Source organism: Grammomys surdaster, unplaced genomic scaffold (genome assembly GCF_004785775.1).
Source record: "Grammomys surdaster isolate TR1022 unplaced genomic scaffold, NIH_TR_1.0 207, whole genome shotgun sequence".
NCBI lineage: Eukaryota > Metazoa > Chordata > Mammalia > Rodentia > Muridae > Grammomys > Grammomys surdaster.
The window spans coordinates 2,434,125-2,450,474 of NW_021604652.1; the positions used below are offsets into that span (position 1 = coordinate 2,434,125).

Sequence of the window (16,350 nt, forward strand, 5' to 3'; positions counted from 1 at the left end):
CCGGCTCTTCATTCTGTAAGTTGTTTCCTTACACTTTTGACAAGGGAGAGCTTGAGGCACAGCAGGAAAAGTTCAATGATGACTCCATTTATCATCAATTGTTACTATTTTCATATTTCATTTGCCGTAGTTTGTGTAGCCAAGCATAACCTTGAATAATTCATCCTATTGCTTTCACCTCAAGATAACACATGCTATCATGCCTGGTTTGTGAGCTGCTGGAGATTGTTTTTTGTTATTTTCTATAAAGTCTGTGAAAGTGCACATGGATGCCTGATCTTCAGATCTCTTGGCGTTGATCTCCAGTCAGGGGCTTTCAGTGCTGCTTCCTCCTGAAAGAGCATCCTTCTGTCAGCCCTGCTTCCCACCTGTAGGCTGACAGTGGAGCAGCACTTGCGTTTCCTCTTCTCCTGCTCTGGAGAGGGATGAAGAAGAGAGGCATATTCTCCTAGGGAGGTCATCACCGCCAGAAAACCGTTTCTGCTTCTTGATGCTTTTTAGTGGTCCTGTCACTTGTTTCTTGACCCATCATCATCATTTTCCTCCTCTTCGAATATACATGGAGAAAACCTCACACAAAACATCTTACTCCAGATGCTCCACTATACTATTTTTAATCTTTTTTTTTTTGTTTGTTTTTTGTTTTTTTGTTTTTTGAGACAGGGTTTCTCTGTGTAGTCCTGGCTGTCCTGGAACTCACTCTGTAGACCAGGCTGGCCTCGAACTCAGAAATCCACCTGCCTCTGCCTCCCAAGTGCTGGGATTAAAGGCGTGCGCCACCACTGCCCGGCTTTACTATTTTTAATCTTAATGTTAGGAATGTGCAATGAATTATCCAATTAGGAGTACAGAAACTGAGAGTTTTAAAAAAATATTTAATATGAGTACACTGTCGGTTACTGTTCATACACATCAGAAGAGGTTAGGTATCGGATCCCATTACAGATTGTGCCGAGCCACTACGTATGTCGTGCTGGGAATTGAACTCAGGCCCTCTGGAAGGGCAGTTACTGCTTCTAACTGCTGAGCCATGTATCTAGCCCAGGAACTGAGCTTTAACACATATCCCTTCATGCTTTCTTCTAATAAGACTAGAAATTGTCTTTGAAACCCGCCATACCTTGAAGTACATGGTGTTCAATAGGATGAGGTTTGCAAGAATTGGGACTATGTAGAAAAAAGAGACTAAATTCAACTCTTTTATTTGATGATTCTCGCTAGCATCCCGACAAAATGATACACTGGCTTGCATAATCCGTGATCAGTACCTCACAAGTTCTAAGGTAGTCGTACATCTTTGCACAGCTCATTTACAAGTTCTTGTTTATACAAAGCCATTCGCATTGTGGAGACAGCTGTCCTTAGCTGTCCCTGTTACTTTGATCCTGATTTCTCTATCAACTTTTGTATTAGTATTATTACCTTGAAGCAAGGCAAACTCTGACAAGATGGTCTCTTTCAATTATAGGAAACTGGATGTTTTTCCTTTCACTCTTCTGATACCAAAGTTAGACAAAGTAACCTTTGGTTTTTAATTCAGATTGTAATCCTTCTGCACTCCAAGTTTGGCTTCAGATGCCTTAGAAAGATTCATGCCGCCACCTGCTGGTTTATTCAGTCTGTGTGTATCATTTGTTTACTTATTAGTTTCTTTTTCTTTTGTTGAAACAGAGTTTCCTTCTTTTGTAGCATAGATTTTTCCATCTCTATCTGAACCAACTCGTCAGTAAGATTAGTGAATTGCAGGTACTTTGATGGTCCAGGAGCGAAGCAATTTTGAATCCTTTATTATTCATCGGACGCCTAAAGGGAACTTAGAATAGAATGGGAGTTATTTGTCAGCGTGAAACAAAACAACATATCCTTTGATTTTGTAATGCCCAGTGGGATCTGATCTCTTTCATGTGGGTATTCATTGTTTGTCAGTTAACAAAATTTGACAGTTCTTTAAGTTGACAGTTCTTTAAGTTAACAGTTTCTCTGGGGCAAGTACAATACCACTGAGCTATTATTACCTCAGGTTTTGCTTTGACATTTAGGAATTATTTTCCATTATTGTTAGAGAGTAATGTTCTTCAGTGCATTTTTATCCCAAGGTTAGGAGCCATCAGGATCGCAGAGAAAGACTAAAATGTCCAAGACTCAAAACTCTGAGCGTAAGCCTGGCAAATAGGTTACAATCAGTACTCTGATAATTTAGGAACCAAGGAGCCATTTTGTGAGGCATTTCCACCCTTTCCGTTCCTCGTTTGCGCTCATCCTTGTTTGAGCTCACGAACTAACTCATAAGAACTTCTAGTCTCCAAGACGCGGAGTGATACAAAGTGGGATGTGCAAGTAGAAGATATACTGAAATTTTGCATAGACATGGCATGTGACCTAATGTACATTATTTAGTGTTTATGTGTATTTTACAGAAACTGTAAAATAGAGGGTAATCCGTCATTATCACACAAAATAATGAAAATTCGCGCGTTCTGTCACTGAGTCTGCGTACTTCCGTCTTTATTCATTTTAATATTTTAGAGCATAGTTGGAACTAAAGGTCCAATAAGATGTCGGACTTCCAATCTTTTGTGGCCACTCCTCTTCTGGTCTCTCCGCCTTCAGCGCCCAGGTCTCTTAAAGGCGTGCAACTGCTTGCTGCAGCCATATTTGCTCATCTCCCGTGGATGTGAGGTTTTTCAGTGGTTTCTCTCCATCTAAGGGGCTTTTTGGGGAACATTTTTTATTCCCCTACCACCATGCCTTATGGTGGATTTAAGAAAACATATCAAAATTCCATATTTTTGACGTTTTGATATGTTCTGGTAAGGTTTTCTTGACACGTCCTCCACATTTTTTGATAGTTGTAATATTTTTAGTCAATTTTTCATTTTTAAGGAATATTTCCTTGTCACGCATTTTGGTTGACATCTGTGTGTGGTGGACTTACCTTTCTTTCACTGTTTCTACCTTTTTGCCCATCGGGGCCACGGATACCTGTGTGTCCTCCCCGCCATTCTCTGTCCAACAGGGGCGTTGGTGACTTTACCTTCCTTTCAAATCTTTTCTTCTTATTTTTCTTCTTCTAAACTTGCCCATCTGGGCTGTGGATACCTGCTTTTATTCTTTTTTTCTTTTCTTCTCCTTAGCCCATCGGGGCCATGGATACCTGCTTTTTAGCAAAAAAAACCCTTTATTTCTCGGTCCATCGGGACCTCGGATACCTGCGCTTAGTCTTTTTCCCATGCCCAACGGGGCCTCGGATACCTGCTTTCATTTTTTTTTTCTTCTTTTCCTTTGGCCCATCGGGGCTGTGGATACCTGCTTTATTTTTTTTTTCACGGCCCATCGGGGCATTTGGTGGATGGAAATATGGTTTTGTGAGTTATTGCACTACCTGGGAATATCTGTGCCTCTTTTTATGTCCGTGTACTGTTGCTGCTGATCGTTTGGTGCTGTGTGAGTGAACCTATGGCTTAGAAAGACCACTTTGCGCTTTGCGCTTAAGCTCCGTGTGGGTTCAGGGCGTGGAGAGCCCGCGTCCGCCATTATAGCTTGTGCGTGACACGGCTATTCTCGAGCCAGTCACGCCAAGAGTCAGGACGTGGAGGAGCACAGTGGACTGCATAGACACAACCAAGTGCGCTGCGCTAGCTAAAGGCTTTCTTTAATGTGCAGGTTTGGATTTGATTTCTGGCAGCATTGGAGGAATTGTGCTATCCGGAAGTAGAACGCCACAGCGCTCGCGTATTCGGGTGTGGTGTTGCGTGAAAGCGCAGAGGACTAGGGGATAGGGCTCAGAAAGCGCATCTGGACCCCTGCTGGGGGTCCCCCGCAGCTTTTAAGGGCTGCTGAGGGTGTCTACAAAATGGCGGCTCGGGTGCTCTACCCGAGGCTCGACAGCCCAACATTTGTTTTAACGTGTAGCAGTGGAGATAGGGCATTTAGGTCATACAAGAAAAGATGGCGGCTCAAGCAGAAGGCTTTGTTTTTCACATGTTAGCTTCATGGCTGTGTTAGTCTGGGAATGTGGCACATGCTCTTGAGTGTGTCTAAGATGGCGGTTTGTCATGTGATCAGCCCTCAAGGGGTTTCTTTTAGTGCACTTTTGGCGGGCTTTGACCACTAGGCGCGCATTGTCCAAGGGTAGACTTAGTACATTATGGTAGTGTGTGATTGCTTCTACCTTGTGTCATTCGAAGCTGAGGCAAGGCAGATTGGAGGTATTGGTTGCCACTTGACGTAACTCGTCAGAAATGGGCATGACTTTGGAAGTGTTGGTGTCTGCTTGACTTAACCAGTTAGAAATGTGCATTTTGCTTGGTGGAGAGGATGGAATTAGACTGTGATGACTTCGCTGTCCCATAAGGACTTGAGTTAGCTTGGTACCTCACATCTGTCTTTAGTCTTCGTTATTTCGAAGTGCCTACCCAGGTGGGCGAGCACATGCTTGCAATTCTAACATTCAAGTGTTGAATGATGTCTGATCCGATCCGAGAGACTGAGTGTGGGTTACTGAGGTCGATGTGAATCATTGAAACCTCACCTGTTAAAAGAAAGAAAAGTATTTAAGTATTTCAAGGACATTTGACGCATCTGCTTGCTTTCCTATTTATCTAAGATAGTCTCTTACAGTGCTCTCTATACATGGTGGTGCAAGCTAAGCCTCACCCCATTCCTTTGTATTGTTGGCCTAAGACTACTCTAGTCTACTTACTGCTTGACCTCTGATTTAGCCAGCACTGTGATCTCAAGCGGTTCTATAGCCTACTGTGGGCATAATGGTGACCTTGGCCAGAGTCATAGTGGATTACAAATCACTGGCCAAGAGGTAGATTTCTACCTTCTCCAGAATCCACCCATAACTATTGCTGGGACTGGATTTTGATTTACATGAATGTTTTGGATGTCAACGATAAGTCTGATAGTGTGGTTTGCTACTATTTGAATTTAAGACTGAAGTGATTATTTTAAAGATATATTTAGGAGCTTTGCTTACTTGTAGAATTCATTTTAATTACCTTTAGTGACTTTGGAGTCCTTAAAGTTTTCGATAATTTTTTTTGGCAGATGATACTCAAATTATTTGGCATTTAAATGTACTTTCAAAAACTGATCTATTGAACTACTCTTAAAACTTGAGTCTTATGACACAGATATTGTTAACATAAAGTTAACATTTTAACTGGATATCAGAAGGAGTATTTGAAGCTCTATACCAGTCCAGGCTTTGCTTTTGTTGCTATCCTTGATGCTATATTGACTAATGGCTTTACTTGTCAGCAAGAGCCTTAAATTGTAGTGCTGTGTCCTCTATCAGACTCATCATTGTAATAGTAATATTAATGCCTACATTTCAACTTTCTGCCTTTATGGCATTAAATTTTCTTGCCTTTATGGCATCCAGTGTTCTCCTCAGACTCAGCAAATATTGTTACTGCTATTGCTGCCCCTGCCCAGCCCCAGCCCCAGCCCCAGCCCCAGCCCCAGGCCCAGCCCCAGCCCTAGCCCCAACCCTAGCCCCAGCCCCTACCCCTGCCCCACCCAACCCAACCCAGCCCAGCCCTGCCCTGCCCCAGCCCAATTCTAGCCCCAGGCCCAGATTCTCTCAGACCTATCCCCAGTCCACTTCTGCCTAGAGAAATTCCAATCTTCATTGATTCAGTGCTAAAATGCAGTGCCCATTACTCAGCCTATAAGACTGAGATATCCTATCTATACCACCCCCATGCTCACTTCCTGAGTCATGAATTTCACTTAATGCATCAGTCCTATTGCTAAAATGCAGTGTCCATTACTCAACCTGTAAGACTGAGATATCCTATCTATACCCTCTCCACGATGACTTCCTAAAGTCCTGAATTTCACTTTGCATACAGTCCTACTTTACTTTTCCATGGACAAGTAAACAAAGAAATAACTCTTGTACCTCATGTTAATCAAGACACACCAAGCGAACAAGAGTTTTATATCAGAGAATTGCCATAGAGGTAGCATCTCTTAAGTCTCCTTCCTTAAGGAAGGAATAACCATTCTGTCATTGCTGCAGTAGTCACAGTCCCAAGTGTCTGAGCAGTGCTCAGTCGTCTTTTCTCACGTATTGTCTTGAGTACTCTTTGCACTGAATAATTCTAACTGTCCATAATTTACCCACAATTTACCCTAGCTAGTCCAGCCCCATGTCCATTTAAGAAAGGGGCAAACACAGGTCTGTTATTGGACAGTTAAGGTGCTCAGTCCCAATTCTCAAGGCATTGACCATTAAAGGGGGTACTATATACTGTTTGCATGTTGGCACGGGTGCTATCACCCCAGGCCACATCTTTTTAACTTATGGAAATACATTCATTTGTTCATATTGAATACTAGCCACACAGGCTCCCTTTATTTCAGCCAAAACCCTCTGCAATGGGATAGTTTATGTGGCTAATCCTGACTAGGAACTGAATCTTTTCTCAAGGTCCTAATACTACCTTTGCTTTATGGAAAGAGGGTGCTGATTACCTAAAGCCTCATACAATTGTGCAAAACTGTAGTTGCTCAAGTTCCCTTCGATTACTAACTAGCCAAGATCCCAGACCCTCATACCCTAATGGGTGACAATAAAGGGTGCCAACCGATAAGACCACTGGTCTCTTTGCTGTGCTGGGGATCAAACCTAGAGCCTTGGGTGTGCTAGTTAAGCACTCTGACATAGAGCTATAGTCCCACCGTGTGGTGGTTTAAGAGAACACTCTCTAATGTGGCCTGTGTTGGGCAGGCACTCAATCCTCCTACTTCTTAGTCCCAGTTATGGGAATGACAGGCATTGGCACCTGGAATGTAAACATTTGTGCCTGTTTTTGTATGCACAGCTGCATTTGTCCCTCTTCCTAAGCAGTGGATAAAGAAACCAAACGAATTCATTTCATTTATATTTAAGAAGACCTTTGAACTCATTCAATCTATTCTGTTTTTTTATTTCCAGGCTGGTCTGGAACTTAGTATATATATTTACACATAGTCCAGGCTGGCCTTGAGCTCAGGATCTAGCCTGTGCTTCACAAGTGTTGGCATAACTGGTTTCTACCACTATGCCCTGCAGTCTCTCACATTATGAATGTGCATACTTCATTTCACTGTGGTAAAGATCTTACCTTATTTGTATTGCAGCAGGAGGTTCCCAGAACTTAGGAACAGGATCCTTAACATAGTAAGTGTGCACAGTGTTAACGGTCTTGTATACATTCTCATGTCCACAGTTGTGCCTTCTAGATCAAGACTCCTGGACTCATCAAAGCAAAGGGGCTCACTAATATAAAGCCTCTTTCATAAGATTATAGATTGAAATGATTCCAATACTATCAATGGTCCTTCAAGGTAAGACTTCTGGCTCTGACCATTCATATCCTCCTTGCTTTATGGAACTGTGTGCTGTTCACTTGAAACCTCTTTCTTAAACTATTTATGTTCATACTGGCAATTTTAGTAAGATCAGCTGTACTCTCACTTTGAAGTACAGAAGTGGTGTTGACCTATAAGGTCTCACTTTGTGGCTTGCTAATAATGACCGATTGGAGTTGTCCTTTTCCGTTCACTATAGACGGAAATCACTCCCTGCCCTTATGCCTTTCCCTTTCAGCAGGGAATGCACATTGTCAAAGACGCTTATGTTTGAACAGCATAAAACTGTAATGGCCACAAGCATATACCTTGCGCATTAGTGTGCATTCACTGCACACGTCTCATTACATTTGGATACAATCCTACTCTCAAACCCTTTTGCAGTACAGCAAGGGTCACTAATCTTTTGGCTTCTTTATCTTCCTGGACACTGGATAAGGATATCCCTCCTTTAAATTCTTTAATTTCCAGGATTATACGTTAAGGTCTTAATATTTGCATAAAGGGTGTGGTCTTAATTGATCACACAATGTTCCTTGAACATTAATGTACATAACAGGGACATGATTCATTTTAATAAAAATACTTGGGTAGTTAATGTGCAAAATTACAACCCTATTGCTTTAGGGACCATTGTATCTCTTTTGCACTACTGAAAGGGATACTGCTTATCCCAAGGTCCCTGCCAGTGGACCATTAATGCACAGTGAATCTTCCTTTGTCTTTGCCAGTAGACAAAGGTCATGGTCCTTCACCTTTCATTTGCAGTATATCAGGGTATGCTGATCAACCAAGGCTGCATTCTTTTGGACTGTTATCATATATTATATGTATGCATATACATTGCCTCCTGCTCTGTGCACTAGAAAAAGGATCCTACTCACTTCCTTATCACCTTCAGCAGGAAGTGTCACTGTTCAAGACTTTCATTTGGAAAGTTAACAGAAACAATGCCTAAGCACTTCTATGAGAACTACTGTACCCTCTTCTCCGCTTTAAAACTGGAAAGAGGTTTTCACAAGGTGCTCTTCATTTGGACTTAAGTGCATTAATGCAGTTGTCCATCATTACCTTTGGAGGAGGATTTTACATCCTTGTACTCCTTTGACACCAGAGGCATGTTAATCATTTCTGAGCACTTCTCTTGTCAATATTAATATGGATGCTTACACATAAGGACCTGTATAGTAGAAAAGGTTCTGAAATGCCTACCTTTTGACTGGGGCTGCTGAGGAGTAGTAACTATTTATAACCTCAGCCTGTGGATGATTACTATGCAAAAATGTCAAGGACCTGTGTGCTCTCTTTGCCATCAAGGCTACTAACTAAGCTCCAGAATTGATGGTATGAATATTTGTAACTATGAATGCCTAGACTACTATGTCCTCATAATCCCCCTTTACATTATTGCAGAGGTTGCTGAGCCACCTAAAATACCTGGGACTTTCAATGAGCACAGTGACTCTGACGACTGGCTTGCTTTCTCCCCTAAACTTATTTTGGGACTATTAATAGGCACAATGGCAGTTCTCGATGGTTTATTTTCTACTCTGACTTATTGAGCAAATCCCCTCCTAGTTTCCCATTGATAAAGTAAAATACAGCATGTACACCCAACAATGACCCATTTCGACCCTTTTTGCATTCCTTTAGTATATAAAATCCTAAATAGTCACAATCTCACACTTTATTATCTTCCTTTTGCCCGGCCCCTCGTTTGTCCATTGACCAATCTTCTACACTATTAATTCTCACAAACCCATCATTAAGGAAGAAGTTGTGCCCTTCCCCAATTCCATCCATCCATCCCCTTTGCCTCTTTGTTTGGGCAGTATTGACTGGGCAAAGCCCTTCTTGACTTAAAGTCAACAACCCCAGCCATCAGTTTTCTCACTTCATATGGCTGCAATGTTTCAGTAGCTTTCTCCTTGATCCCATTGAACAGAGACACCTCCACTTCTTGCATTACCCAAAACACCCTATGTGTCATTAATAAACTTTGTATTTATACACTCACTAGCAAAAGCAGGCCAAAACTAGGTGGATGAGCCTTCACTCTTTAACTTGAATTTCTAAATTACTCCAGTTCCAATTGCTGGCACATTCTAGGGCAAGGAACCATTCTTGCCTACCTTTATTAATGCTTTATTGTACAAACTATTGCAGGCAAGTAGCTTTTAAAAGATTGCCACCTTTTACTTGGGGCTTTCCTTTACAGTATGAACTAAAAAATGTCTCCCAGAGAAGGAAGTTTACCACTTTTCTCCATTCTTCCTCTAGGAGCCAATTGCCTGCTTAAGAAACTTTAAACTCACTTTTGTACATTGCTACTGTACAGTACCAAATGCCAGAAAAGTTATTGATAGCTTTATTCCTTAAGAAAGGCATTTGGATGGCAAGGTGGACTGATTGTATGATCTTTAGCTTTTCTGAAGTAAAAATAGCCATTTGTATTATGTATCTGACTAAGCAGTGTCTCTCAGTGTACTGAGGGTGGTGAGTCTGTGGATAGATCATTGCAACTATTTCAGAATGTTTAAGCCAAGTATCTTTGCTTGGTCTGTACTGCAAGTTTAAAAAACGAAAAATCAATCTTTGTGTGGCCTTCAGTATGATTAACTTTTAGGAAGACGATCCAAGTCTTTCTATTTTGTCTGACATATTGATCACCAGCCCCTACTTATTTTTTTAAAAGGTGGCTGTGGATGGAAATTCGAGAACATGTCAAGTTGCCTTTGAAAACTACAGGCCAACATGCTTAATTAATTCATTCTATCCACCATTAAATTCTGGCAGTAATTTGAAGTAGCTTGAAAAGAACCACCCTAAAGTGGGAACTTATTTTAGAGACAATGGAATCTGTTTCCCCACTTTACATTTTAAAATATGTATGCAAGAATCTAATCATTCCTTTAAATGTACACTTATAAGGAGATCTGCCTACTAAGTAGAGAGCTTTCTCTAGTGTGAAGGGTGTATTGCGGCCGCCGAGTACTTAAGGTCTTTTTAAAAAGCTATTGCGTATGAGTGTGTGTATGTGTGTACATGCATGTTTCTGCGAGCGTTCATTCACATTGTGATCAGACAACAATGGGAGCGTCCTGGAGATCAAACTCAGATCATCAGGCTTGGCAGCAAGTGCCTTTACCCGCCAAGCCATCTTGCCATCCCGCTGCTGTGTGTTTGATATGACATTGCTGATGAAAGGAGTCATCACAACAGCAGTTCTCCAACATCACTGAAAAATGATACTATTTTTCTGAGAAGAATGTCAAGCAACTCATCCAGCTCAGGATCCACGTCGAACTACTGCTCCTCCGTTACATCAGACTCTGGCTGTTTAGACTACAGTAAGTTCTACCTTGTAGTTACTAAGCAATCTTTTTCCCATTCGAGTTTCTTTTTTGTGCCACCCACTGAAAAGTCAAAGTGACTAATAAGTCAGTTTTTCTCGTCTCGACTTATACATACAGAATACATAGTATGCCAACAAAACTGTAGACTTAACATTGCGTACCCAGCCTTATTATGCCACGGTACACTGAAATACGAGGCAATGATATCTTACAAAATTTCTTCCTTGAGATGATTATGTTGTTTAAGACTTAATGTAATATAAACACACTTGAGATCATTTTAAGAACTCATGGTGAAATACTGTCTTGTGAATTGTTAGTATTTTAGGAAGTCTACTGGGGTTGAAATTTCCTTCTTAAAGAGGGAAGTGTTTTTTGCCCTGTTGATCCAGAATACTGTTAGTACTGTCTGGATAGTCTGGTTGATTTATTTGAATGCCATCTGTTTTTACCTCCTGGAAGCATGGAGAGAATATTAAGAGTAAAAGACCCCATCCATTATGCTTGGCTATATGCCAAGGGTAGCAAGGGACGAGCTTGTGAATTAAGTTTAGGAATTGAGGATATAAATTTCATAATTTGGTTGTTTTAACCATTTTTACTTCATTTCTCTGCCCAGAACAGGCCACGGGACAGCTCTCTAACAGCTCAGAGAAAACTTTTTAGCTTACAATCTTTTTACCAAAAGGGCAACGAAGAAGGATAAGTTTTATGAACAAATTTTACTATAGATTACTTTATGTATCCTCCTTGCTCATTTTTCTTTTTCATTAATTAATCAGTTAATTAACTTTTGTTTTCTGTTTTGTTTTGTAACAGGGTTTCTCTGTGTAGTCCTCCTGGAACTCTGTAGATCAGGCTGGCCTCAAACTCAAGAGATCTGCCCGCCTCTGCCTTCTGTTTAGAATGCAGGAATTAAAGGCCATGCTGGACCCCTGCCACGCTGGACCCCTGCCAACACTTTCAATGGGTACTTTAACTTAAAACAACAAACACTGGACTCCTGTGTAGAAAAAGATCTAGCTGAAAAAACATCCTTGTCCATAACAGTTAACATTTTTTGCATTTGTCTTTTGTCTCAGTACATGCAAATGACGCTCTAGGACTTTAACCATTTTAAGTCCCTGGTAAATTCCTTCGCAGCATGTTTCCCACATTCAAAAAGCTTAGCATTGTTTGGCTGACTAGGTGGTAATGCATCTAGAGCTACTGGGTCTTTTAAGAAACAAGGACCATTGTTGTAAAAGAAAACACTTGCAAGGAACAACGCTTTCTGCGATGCTAAAGTTTGGAGCACTAACTCCAGTTTGCTAGAGCTCCTGACTCACCTTAGCACCCTTGGCAACCCCAATGCTTGCAGACTGAACCCATCCCCAAGCTTGCCTAGGCACTTGGAGCTTTCAGCTTGCCTCCTATGGCCTAAATAGAGGTTAGGAGACTCCGGTTAGTGGCCCGGAGGAAGCTGGTACTGCTAGTATTCACTGTAAACCCACTATCACTGACAGTTCCCTATTGAAATGATCTGTTTGTGTGAGCAGGCAGCTCATTAATCAGGGCCAATTCCTTCTTGACAACCTAGTCCTATATGACCTCAGTGGCACCATAAGGTACACACTACTTCATGTAGTAGGACATGTGGAACATGAGCTTGTCCGTGATTGAGATGTCCATTAGGACGTGCCATCCCACAAAACTAAGGATCTAGAGGCCATCTTTGGTCCCCATGATTAATGGAATACAAAGAGTTCCCCAAAATCGTGCCCTGACCCAGCCCTCACTGTCAGTAATCATGGAATAGAAAGTCGGCATCTTCAGGCTGCCTGGATTACATTAAGATTGAGCCTTTTCCTAAACTGTCCAAGGGCTTGACCTAGACTTAGGAGCTTGTAAACAAAGAATCCTGTAGAACAAGTGAATTTGAAAATGCTTATGAATCATACCTTCATTAAGTGGTGGGAAGTGGAAGTAGTGGATTTTGCCAGCTGATTGTGCAAAACCCTCTGGCATAAAACCAGACCAGGTCTCTGCACGTGTACTTCCATATAACCTAAGCACTGCCCAACCTGTGTCCTGCTCTCCGAGTCTAGTGAACCTCTTCTGCCTGTCCTCTGGCTCTTCTCAGGGGAAGATGGCTATATACGTGTAGCCATCAGAAAAATTTGTTACTTAATTTTAAACGAAACAGGAAAGGAGAAAGCTCACTTAAGAAGAGAGCTGGAGAGATGGCTCTGCTGTTAGGAGCACTGCCCGACTTGAGTTCAATTCCCAGCAACCACATGGTGGCTTTTGGCCATCTATAATGAGATCTGGTGCCCTCTTCTGGCACACATGCATACTTGCAGGTAGAGTACTTAAAGAAATGAAAGGCTGCCGGGCGGTGGTGGCGCACGCCTTTAATCCCAGCACTTGGGAGGCAGAGGCAGGTGGATTTCTGAGTTCGAGAGTTCGAGGCTAGCCTGGTCTACAGAGTGAGTTCCAGGACAGTCAGAGCTACACAGAGAAACCCTGTCTCGAAAAAAACCAAAAAAAAAAAAAAAAAAAGAAATGAAAGGCTTTTGAAATGTAGACATGCTATCAATTTCGAAGACTTTTTTCACATCTCTTAAGAACTAGGGGATCCACAAGAACATATCCACAACCTGAGTTCTTACCATCAATTAGTTCTTACCAATTCAAGAAACACTGGCCTGTACATATGAATATTGTATTATCATTTGTACAATTTGATATAACTATCATTTGTTTTCCAGGGATGCATTTGAAGTTGGTTTTGTGCCCCTGCCTCAAGAAGGATTGCCTGGATTGAGGAGTGAAGAGTGCTGGAGAGTGCCCAAAGGTACTCCTGTTACTTGGTTGACTGAGGGAGTCTCTGCCCTTATAGGTCTCAAGTGTCAGGCTATACTTCCTAGATACCTACCTCATTGTTTTCTTTTACCATGTGGATTTTTCTCAACAGTTTTTATAGTCTAATAAGAATCTTGTCTTTCTCCACAGGAATAATCCCTACGTGAGACTGTATCAGCAGATCCTCCCGTCAAACCCTAGCTAATCTGAACAAAACGCTTGTAGGCCACATGGAGAAAAAACCAGGTACTTTGGAAATTTTCCTGTTTGGAGGTTTCTGTCTATTTGATCTCCAGTTCAGAGAATGAGAGAGGCAAGCCAATAAAGCACTCCCCATCTCCTGGTCTCCTGGCATAGTCAGTTAGCCATTGAGACACTTGCCTTCTGATAAGGCCTTGGAATCATTCCCATCATTTTATGACCAACTCAACTCTGTAACATTTCTGCTTTGAAATGCCTAAAAGATCAGAGGAATGAAGGCTAGTTTCTGGCACCATAGCCTTTTGTACTTGATAGGGTAGATATAGCTGTTATCACATTCTGTAGGCCTGTCATAATTCTGGTCTCTGAATATCCTCAAACTTGGAGGTCCAACCCTACACCAGTTGCTAGGAACAGATGCACTATAAGCATTGAGCCAAACACAATTCTATTCACTTTGCCAGTGCTCTGCCATGATATTACTTAAAGCACAAATTAAAAGAAGGAAACGATCCTCATTTGCTTAACCCCTTGGTCCCCGGTGTATTTGAATGTACAAGGGTTTTTAACAATCTATAATCTATAATTTAAAGCCAGAAAGAGCTTGGATGGAGCAATTCTCATGTCTCTACATTAACATTAAGATCTATAAATCTGTAAGGGTCCACTCTCCTAAGCCCCCCTCTCCCTAGCCTACAAGATTTAACACAGCTGCTGGTTACAACATAATCAGACAACTTTCCCAGTGTTCTTGATTTCAATAATTTGTTTTCCTTTCACCTCTTTTCCAGATTTCCCCCCCAGAAGCATGGGCATGTTGCTTTGCAGTGCTGGTGACCTATTCCCTTTGATGATCCCTAGGTGGAGATGGGGCATGAGGATCCTCCAGGGGAATAGCTCACCACCACTGGGCGACAGGCCCACTCCAGATTTCAGTGAGACACCTTCCTGAAACCAACAAGGAAGACAAAGGCTCAAAGACCGCTATCCTACATCAAAATAGGTAAGTTTGCTGGCACAGGATCTTGTTTTCCATTATAGTCAGCCTTTTACTTGAGCTTTACATATATATAAATTTATCATTTTCCCATGTCTGCTTTGATAAGAATAACTCCTGACTACCAGGGAAGTAGCTCACTGTAAGGCTGTGAAAGTGGATGTGTAGGGCAGACATTCACAATGTAGTACGAACATGTAACTAAACAGTGCAAATGTTTCTTCTAGGAGAAAAGCTGACCTCACGAGGAAGCCATTCTTCTGCTCTATTTGGTTCTCAAAATCTCCCTGGAAGCTAAGAGAGCTTTGCCAGCTGTTTACATACTTCAAGATGCACTGTCCAATAGGATAAACTATACAAGTGAGTAGCTTATCTACCTACCTATTTATTTATATGAGTACATTGCTACTATCTTCAGACACACCAGAAGAGGGCACCTGATCCCATTACAGATGGTTGTGAACCACCTTGTGGTTGCTCAGAATTGAACTCAAGACCTCTGGAAGAGTAAACAGTACTCTTAAACTCTGAGCCATCACTAACATTACTGATGATGTCTTTAACCACAAATAGAAACCTGGCTGGAATCAATACAGAAGTATCTATCATTAGGCAGAACTTAAAGAGCCAGGATGTTCTAGTACTTCTTTCCTGAAATTTACACAGCTTCTTTTGTTCTTTGTAGTGCCATCTACCCTTCCCTCCAATCAGCACAGAAAACTGGGTCTTCAGCACGATCAAGAAATGTAAACACACAAAAGGAAGCCAGCTTTACATACAACCCAAGGATCAACATGCCCGACTGCAGCATCTTAAAAGCAGCAGAATGAGGTAAGTCACCAGCATTTCAGTCCTCTGAGGATTTGCCTTTGCTGGAAGGTGGTGCTGGGTGGAGAGTATCTAATGTGATAATGCAAGGCAGGGCCATGTACTCATGGAAGATGAGCTGGCCTCACAGCAGTAACTTAAACTATGATCTGCTTACCAGTGTATCACGAGAGTCTTTTGGCTTTGGTGCCCTATAGGCTTAAATACTGGAAAGCCTTAAATAGTTCTTATCTCTTTCTGTGAAGCAGCCATTAGACTTGTAAAAACCAAGCCCTTTTCTTAAATAGAAGGAGAGCATGAAGTTGACAATTAAATGTGCAGCAGCCTATAGCATTTGCTGCTACTAAGTTGTTAATCCATGTAACAGAATGTTGAGATGTTCATTCTGTGTTTAAATGTGATACTCCTTTGCAAATTTAGTTCCGCTCAGACCTGTGAGGGTAGAATGAAATCATAAATGGTTCAGTATAGTGCCTGGCAAATAAAAGTGTATGCCCTGGAGTTGCATGACTAAGCCATTTGGCAGAGCTGATATGCTTATTCTATGGTCCTATGTTAAGGAAACCTTAAGCTTAAAGTTATCATATAAGTAGAGGAGTAGTTAGTGTAGATAGCCTGGTTCACTGTACTAATGGCAATTGTTTTTTCTTTTTTTCTTTGCCCTTCCCTGTGTTATGTTTCTTGCTACCCTCTTTCTGGTGGTCTTTGCTTACTTCTTCCAACCATTAGTGTGTATTGTGTTGTGTGTCTATTTCT

General features: G+C 41.6%; 1 pseudogene; it reads right to left on the minus strand.

Moving 5' to 3' along the window:
• Positions 1–6,765: 6,765 nt before the first annotated feature.
• Positions 6,766–16,350, minus strand: part of LOC114624509 — a 33,284-nt pseudogene continuing 23,699 nt past the window's right edge.